Source organism: Amblyraja radiata, chromosome 4, assembly GCF_010909765.2.
Source record: "Amblyraja radiata isolate CabotCenter1 chromosome 4, sAmbRad1.1.pri, whole genome shotgun sequence".
Lineage (NCBI taxonomy): Eukaryota > Metazoa > Chordata > Chondrichthyes > Rajiformes > Rajidae > Amblyraja > Amblyraja radiata.
The window spans coordinates 12,582,790-12,591,739 of NC_045959.1; positions in this window are offsets into that span (position 1 = coordinate 12,582,790).

The window sequence follows — 8,950 nt, forward strand, 5'->3', positions numbered from 1 at the left end:
TTTGCCCAATTCTCACGCTCTCACGCTGATCACAAATTTCTCACGCTCTGTCGTGAGAAAGTCTGTGATCAACAAGAATTTCAAAACTAATATCAACTGCTTGCTTACGCGTCTGTTGACAAGACAGTAGCATTCTTATTCTCTGTTATTCTCACTTGACCAAACTGTCACACACCTCCAAAGCATGTCCTCATGCAAATTAACATTGAAAGACACGGCAGTGAATGAGTGTCACCCAGCGCAGCAAGTAAGGCCATGTCCTGCTCCCGGTGGAAGTCAGAATTTAAGGGATTGCGGGAAGCTGCTGACATGAGCGAGGCCGGCGAGCGGCAGGAGAGGGGTACATGGGCCGCAGAACCAGGGGGGCTGCAGCCCCCCACCCACTTTTTTGGTTTCGATGTCTCCGGCTTTGGACAAGGCGCTGCTGTGCTCTGAGCAACCTGGTCGTGGGTATTGGAGAGCCGGGGCGGAAGGAGGAATGGAAGCAGAAGCAGCGGCGGGGGCAGATGCGGACGGGGTGCTGGGGCTGGCGAGTGTCTGCCGGGCTGGCGAGTCGCTCGCTGCAGCTCTGGCCATGGAGCAGCCTCAGTGCAAGAGTCCCGGGCCGTCGGAGGTGTTGGAAGCGTTGTGCCGCGGCTGTGAGAGTCTCTGTGCCGAATTCGCCCTGGTGACCGGCATGGATCAGGCTGCGGCTTGGTGCATCCTGGAGGACAACCAATGGCTGCTGGAAGTAGGTACCAAGCACTGGGTAGAGCGGTGGAAGATAGTGGCTTTCAAATGGGGGTGGTTGGAGAAAACATGCTTGATTTTCACTTACCGTAACGACAGGAAAAATGTGCCCGATGTCGGGGGAGTTCACAACCAGGGGTCACAGCTTAAGAATAAGGGGTAGGCCATTCAGGACTGAGATGAGGATAACTTTCTTTATCCAGAGAGTTGTGAATCTGTGGAATTCTTTGCCACAGAAGGCAGTGGAGGCCAATTCATGGATGTTTTTAAGAGAGAGTTACATTTAGTTCTTGGGGCTAGTGAAATCAAGGGATATGGGGAAAAAACAGGAAAGAGGTACTGATTTTAGATGAACAGCCATGATCATATTGAATGGCAGTGCTGGCTCGAACGGCCGAATGGCCTATTCCTGCACCTATTTTCTATGTTTCTATGCTTGAGTATATGGCAATAAAACTCGACCACTTGATTTTGAAGCATTCACGCATGGTGGAGGTATAATTTAGTCATAGAGTGATACAGTGTGAAAATGGGCCCTTCGGCCCAACTCGCCCACACCCGCCAACATGTCCGCGCTACACTACCTGCTTTTGGTCCATATCCTCCAAACCTGTCCTATCCATGTATCAGTCTAACTTTTTCTTAAATGTTGGGATAGTCCCCGCCTCAACTACCTCCTCTGGCAGCTTGTTCCATACACCCACCACCCTTTACGTGAAAAAAGTTACCCCTTAAAAAGTTACCTCTTAAAAATACTTTAAACAAAAAACATTGAAATCACACTTCTACAATGCACTAAAACATGATTTTAAACCATCAAATTTGAAAAAGTCCCTGCTGTGCTCCCTCGGCTTGGTCTCTCACAATTTCTCACTCCCAACTCTCACCCAATGTTGGCAGTCCTGCATTGGATGGGGAGGATAGGAAAACGTAGATATACTCTCAAGTCAACGTGGTTTGAGCCTGGAAGGTGATTTGTAAATGTTGGTAATGGGTTTCGGAAGAGCTGTTGAAGGAGTCTTGGGACTTCCAGTTCAATTGTGAGGTCGTGTGAACTCACATCACAGCAATGGAGCAGGAATCCACCCAAGGGCTGCAATAGTTCTTTCAGGTGGGATAGAGTTCACATATACCTCTTCTAATCTCATCTACTGCATCCCCTGTTCCCAATGTGGACTCCTGTACATCGGCGAAACTAAATGTAGGCTCAGGAACTGTTTTGCTGAACACTACGGGATCTCCCGGTTGCCAACCATTTCACTCCCCTTCCATTCCCTTTCTGTCCTGAGCCTCCTCCATTGCCAGATTGAGGCCACACGCAAATTGGAGGAACAGCATCTCATATTTCGCTCGTGTAGCTGATAATCTAACGGTATGTACGTTGAATTCTCTAATTTTAAGTAACTTCCACCTACACTCCCCTCCCCTCCCCCCTTGGTCCCTTTCTCTCTCCCTTAGTCGTTTAACCAGTTCCTCAGCTCTCCAAATTGTATGGTATGTAATGTATTGTATTAATTGTAATTGTCTGAAGAAGGGTTTCGGCCCGAAACGTTGCCTATTTCCTTTGCTCCATAGATGCTGCTGCACCCGCTGAGTTTCGCCAGCACTTTTGTCTACCTTCGATTTTCCAGCATCTGCAGTTCCTTCTTAAAAACAATGTATTGTATCTATCTTGAGTTCACACCTTCACCTAGCCAAAAATGTGCTCACCAGCAAAGATCCCATATCTTGAATCAAGCAATAAAAGCAACCACAAAGGTGAAGGATATGTGTCATAACCTGATATACCTCAACTGCAGTATTGTTACTTATTAATTGACCTATAGGATCTTTGCTCACCAGAACACCACCCTGCCTGTGGTCACTTAGAGCTGGCCCTGACTGGTCCAGGTATTTTCCCGCCTCCAGCTCTTTTCTCGTCTCCTACACCCCCCCCCCCCCCCCCCCCCCCCCCCCCCCCCCCCCCCCACCTTCAGTCTAAAGGAGGGATCTGACCCACAACGTCACCTATCCTTTTTCTCCAGAGATATTGCTTAACTTGCTGAGTTACTCTAGCACTTTGTGTCTATGTTTGGTATAAACCAGCATCTGCAGCTCTTTGTTTCTAAGTCTTAAAATTGAGGAAATGTTATTTATATAAGAACATAAATTAATATAAGAAACTTAAGAAAAAGGAGCAGCAGCGAGTCAATTAGTCTTTTGAGTCACTTAGCATCCCCTTCTGCTGCTCAACAAAATCATGTTTGATCTTCCAACTCAGCATGATTTTCCTGCACTGGCCCCAATTCCTTGATATCTGGAAACATTTAGAAGTCTTTGATGCAATCAATGACTGAGCCTAACAGCCTTCACCATACAAATCTCCAAAGATTTGTTACTTCAAGCCAAGTTGTTTTGTCATATGGTGTGAGGTACAGATACAGAGAAACTATTGCTTGCAGCAATACCACAGGTATGTAGATTCAGACAGCACAGTTATAAAGCATAAATTATACATAAATTACACGTGTATTCTACATGACAATAACATTAAAATGGCCATAGGCAAAACATAATTATAAAACAAATGTGCTTGATCTGGATTAATGGATCACAGTAAAAACTGTTTTTTGTGTGTATTTCCGTGGCCAGTATACTGCTTACAATACGATGCAATAGAACTTTATTCATCCCCGGAGGGAAATTGGCTGCTTCAGCTGCAGCTTGTCTTGACATTTTGACACAATCATGTTTAGTTTGTGCTTTATTTTAAATTATATTCTTATGACTTCAGTAATATAATTTATCTGGTCTTTACCTCGTTGTTAATAGGGAGCAAATTTGCTGCCAACTTCTCAATATCGTGATAGCAAGCAGCACATTGCCAAAAACTTTTCATTAGTTCAAAGTGCTTTGTTTTGATAGGCTGTATTAAATGCACGTTTAGTTTCCTGCAGTTAAATTTACCAAAACCTTGAATCAACAAATAAAAGCAACTACAAAGGTGATGGATAAGTGTCATAACCTGATATACCTCAACTGCAGTATTGTTACTTCTTCATTGACCAGCATGGGGGTCTCTGGAACTGCTTAATGGTGTCTATTTGTATTCGTAGGCACGGAATTTCGTTCAGACTGAAAGGTCTGAATGACAATAAAATATACTTTGACTTTGATCTGCCTATCTGCAACAGTTAAAGGTGACTTTTTATTTCAATGCATTTCAGCCCTTGCCTCATGAACATTTCCGACTGGCTTAGTGGGAAAGGTATTCAGAGTGGTAACTAGTAAAGATAGAGTCGTCTTTGTGAACTATTCCAACTTTTCATAAAAAATGGAAAAATAAATTTGGCTCATATCAGAAAGGATATACATTTCTTGGGTATGTTTAATATAATTCTCTTAAATCATCAAGGTTCAGGCCCTCTGAGATTCAGTGATTAGTCATGAAGCAGATTTGGTTACCTATCATTAGTTAATTGTGACTGCCATGTACAAGTCACTGGAAGAAACTCCACAGTCGAAGTAGACTGCTGCCATAGTTCTGAATTTGCAACACAAGCAGAATTCAAGACATTTGTTTCAATGTGCACAGGAAAATATTAAAATAGTCAACTTAAAGCATTCCAGATGCACTGAACTACAAGATTTGTGCCTTCAAATTCTGTAAGTGACTTCACAGTTAAAAGAGGCAAGTAATAATCACTTTCTGGAGTTCTAAAGTGCGTAGTTGCAATATAATCTTGCCTATAAGAGAGGTGATACATTATTTTGCCTCAACATAAAAATTGTGTCTCCAAATCATAGAGGAGAAATACAAACCACTGACCTCATAGATACCTCCTTGGTGATTTGACATGTTTATAATAGATTCAGAACTCTTTCCCAAGTCAAAAACCGCTTCTAAATTGATTTCCAGCCACTAGTTTCCTTGGCATGATTTGTCACATCTGGGAACAATAACATCATAATTCTTTTGAACAGTTCCAAAGATTTTTAGCAGAACTTTGGAACTGCGACCCGTCTTTCCAAGTGAAAACGTCATATTTTTGTGAGTGATATCACAGTACTCCGGACATGTGGGAGGGGGACGAAGAATAGGGATAACATGGGGACCTTGAATAAATCTAATGATGGACAGCTCTGTAATCAGAGCAGCAATTGTTCTGAGTGTGTAGCTGTCCCATCATTGCATCTGCTTATCATTTTTACAAATTATTTTATGTTATCTATTGCTGACAAGATTTTTCTCCTTCATATATGTGGAGAGAGAGCTAGATAGGGCTCTTATAAATAGCGGAGTCAGGGGATATGGGGAGAAGGCAGGAACGGGGTACTGATTGGGGATGATCAGCCATGATCACATTGAATGGCAGTGCTGGCTCGAAGGGCCGAATGGCCTACTCCTGCACCTATTGTCTATTGAGATTTGATGCAGCTGAAAGTTCGACTCTTTTAATCATCTGTTTGCATAATACCTATAATTTAAAGATCTGTTCAAATAAATTAAAACTCAATCCAAACTCAACCTGAGATTGAGGACTTTATTTTTGGTACCTGACCCAACCTTCACTCAAGACACAGAATTGGATTCCGTTGGAGGATCTGATCGCTTTCACTCACATTTATAAAGCAGGGAAATAGAGCACTATGTGGACAGATGTAAGGATGTTCTCAAAGTCTAATTGAAAAAGTACAACATCTCCACTGAATACTGGAAATTCCTGGCCCAGAGCAGCTGAAAGTGTAGAAGAGAGATGCAGGATCACATTGCCAACTTTGTATCCTTTCATTAAGAGCATGCCGTGGCTCAGTATAAATGGTGGAAGGAGCAGATCTCACAAGCTACCAACCTACCTGTTGCATCAGGCACTTTCTCCCCCCAGTTTCCCCTTTCTCCCTCATCCACTCTCCCCCTCCACAACTGCCTCCCCCTTGAGAGGCGGCATGACTCGCCCCTACAGCCTGTCTGTCTTTTTATTTTATTTTAATCTAGTTAAATGTAGTTGTTCGTGTTTTTTAATACTGTTTTTAACTGTGTATATGTGGGGGGGGGGGGGGGGGGAGAACCTTTTTAAAATCTCTTCCCTGCACGGGTCTCCGACCTTTACCCAGTCAGGTCTCCGTTGTCGTTGGGGCCTAGCACCGTGGAGCGGCCTCCAGCTGGAACGACCTGGGGGCTCCAGTCACGAAGCCTGTGGGGCTGACCGGCCTTGGAGCGTGGGGAGCGGTGGTGGCTCACTGCTCACTTTGGAGCTCAGGAGGCTCCAGCTGCAGACCGGTGGACTGGAACATCGGGAGCTCACGGGTCCGGGTGGAGACTGCTTTTCGGAGCTCCCGCAACGTAACTTCTCCCGCCCGTGTAGCGGGGTTGGAACGACCCAGAGCGGGGCCGTACATCGCCCGGCACGGCCTTAAATGGCCGTGGGACTTACCATCGCCCACCTGGGGCTTCAACATCGGGAGAGAAATGGTGCAGGGGAGAGAAAAGACTTTCCCTTCCATCACAGTGAGGAGGAGATTCACTGTGATGGATGTTTGTGTAAATTGAATTGTGTGTGTGTGTCTTGTAGGAATTGTCTTTGTTTGTATGGCTGTGGAAACTGAGTTTCGTTTGAGCCTCACTGAAGTTCAAATGACATGTAATAATTTTCATTAATTAATTATCCTCTTTGACCACTCTCTTTACGCATTCTTTCCATGTCTCCTATCTCCTCCCTCTCTCTCCACCTATCCACCTCTCTCTTAACCCACTACACTAATCCTATTTTCCCACTCATGTGCCCATTAACTAACCCCACCCCCACCCCCCAGTATCAAAATGAAACAATTAGTGGCCAATACTAAACTGCATTGAATCCTTGGGGAAATTATGACCGAAGGAACATCAAGGCCCTGAATATTAGCTTAAATATGATGTTGGAAAATGCATCAAATGATGTGTTTGTTGGAGTGGTAACCAAGCAACAAATGCATTGTGAACAAAACTTAAATGTGAAAAATGAGCAATTAGGCTGAGGAAAAGTCATATGATTCACTAACAACTCTCTACACTCGAGCTACGCTTTCAGTCAAGGCAACTGGAAGAAGAGTGTAAATAATCCTGCACGCTCTCCCAGCTTTGTATGCTCCCTGCTGCAGCAGAACCTATTATTAGAAAGCAGAACAGTGCAACTGAATTTTATACAATCACATGGCTACCGGCAGGAGTAAAGCATAAGACTTTAGTAATACTTCACTAATACATCCTCTTACATATGTATATATTAAAACAACTGTATATCAATAGCCCTAACTAAAAAATGTCCCATCTGTAATAAAAGTGTGATGTTTTTATGAACTTTATAATGGAAGCGTGGGTCAAATGTCATAGACTCAATAACTTTGGCCAATTCTGTGAGCTGAATCAGGATTGTCGATGCATGTAGCAGATGCCAACGTTTCCAGGATACATCTGTAATATTCAGTTTGATGGAATATTTTTTTAAATGGTTCAGGTTCATGGTTAAATGCACGAGGCTGCTTCTGCAGATTAAATAATTATGAGGCTATCAATGCCCAGTGTAATTATATGGAAGGCCAAGCTGTACATTTCACAACTACACATGCAGAGTTCAGGAAGTGAAGTATGTATAATTAATGATGATTCATTGTATTTTGATGCCTCTTATCGTTGTGAGTTTTCCAAATACACTTTCATGATCTGGACATCACTGGCAACAGTGGCTCAGCAGCTGTGTTATTCCGGGCTTAATCCTGACGCCCACTGCTATCTACTTGGTGTTTGTACATTTACCCTGTGCTCCTGCCTCCTCCCACATGCAAATTAGAGCTGGATGGACGGCTATTTGATTCCTGTCATTTGCCCCGAATGTGCAGTAGAGTATTAGGAATACCAAGGGAGAGAAAATATGTTACGGGAAAATAAGTGGGGGAATGGGATTACTCTTAGAGTTGGCTCTGGGAAGAAGGAGTTTCTTCCCGGAGGCCATTAGGACTGTAAACTCCTATCTCTCCAGGGACTAACTTTACTGTCTTTTTAAAATTGCTGTTTTTTTTCCTTTTTCTCAATCGGCCAGTCAGCATTTCTGGAGAGAAGGAATGGGTGACGTTTTGGGTCGAGACCCTTCTTCAGACTGATGTCAGGGGAGAGGGAGATTCATAGATAAGGAAGAGTAAGGTGTGAAACCAGGACAAATGGGATGGAGATCAAGGAAAATGTAGAATAGATCTTTGTGAGCTGGGAGAAGGTAACAACAAAGCAAACAGAGATAAAATGTAGAGACAGTCAGACTGGTCAGAGAACTGGAAAGGGGGAGCGATGGAGAGAGAGGGAAAGGAAGGGTTACTTGAAGTTAAAGCAGTCAATGTTCATACTGCTGGGGTGTAAGCTGCCCAAGTGAAATATGAGGTGCTGTTCCTCCAATTTGCGCTGGGCCTCACTCTGACAATGGAGGAGGCCGAGGACAGAAAGGTCAGTGTGGGAATGGGAGGGAGAGTTAAAGTGTTTCGCAACCGGGAGATCAGGTAGGTTTAGGAGGACTGAGCGGAGGTGTTCAGTGAAATGACCGCTGATCCTGCGCTTGGTGAGGCCAATCTGCAGGGAGCAATGAATAAGAAATTCTTTGCATTAATTACCCAAACCGTTTGCTTGTTATTCGCATCCCACCACAATGGGCCACAGAAAGGTCAAGCTGTTTGTTTATATTGCCTACTTGGCGAAGGAAGAATCACACACAATTCTCATTTCCCGTAGTTTCCATCAGCTACCACAGATTGAAGCAGATGCCGTATTACAATTATCCAAGGGCTTTCAGTCAAGCGAGTCAAAGGAAAATGCACAGTGGTAGCTGAGGAAACATGATAAATGCAAATTCATGCAATGCATATTTGACAAGGAAAATGAGCTTAGTCACACAAGATCAGGAATATAATTGGTGTGAACATTAAAAAAATGTGCATATCTGAACAATAATTTGAATAATTACTTTAATCTGCTTTCTTAAACTGCTATACTTAATGTGGGCAATATTTGAGGATAACATTTGTCAATCATCTTCATCACTTGAGAAAGCTTAAGGATGAAATCAAATCATCTTAGGAGACAGATTGACAGCACTATTTGGTTGATTAGTGCAGAAATTATAGCTCCCCTGTCCCACTTAGGAGACCTAAACAGCAACCTCTGGTGACCTTGCCTGCCACCAAAAAAAATCAAGATCGAGGTGACCTGCAACCTCCT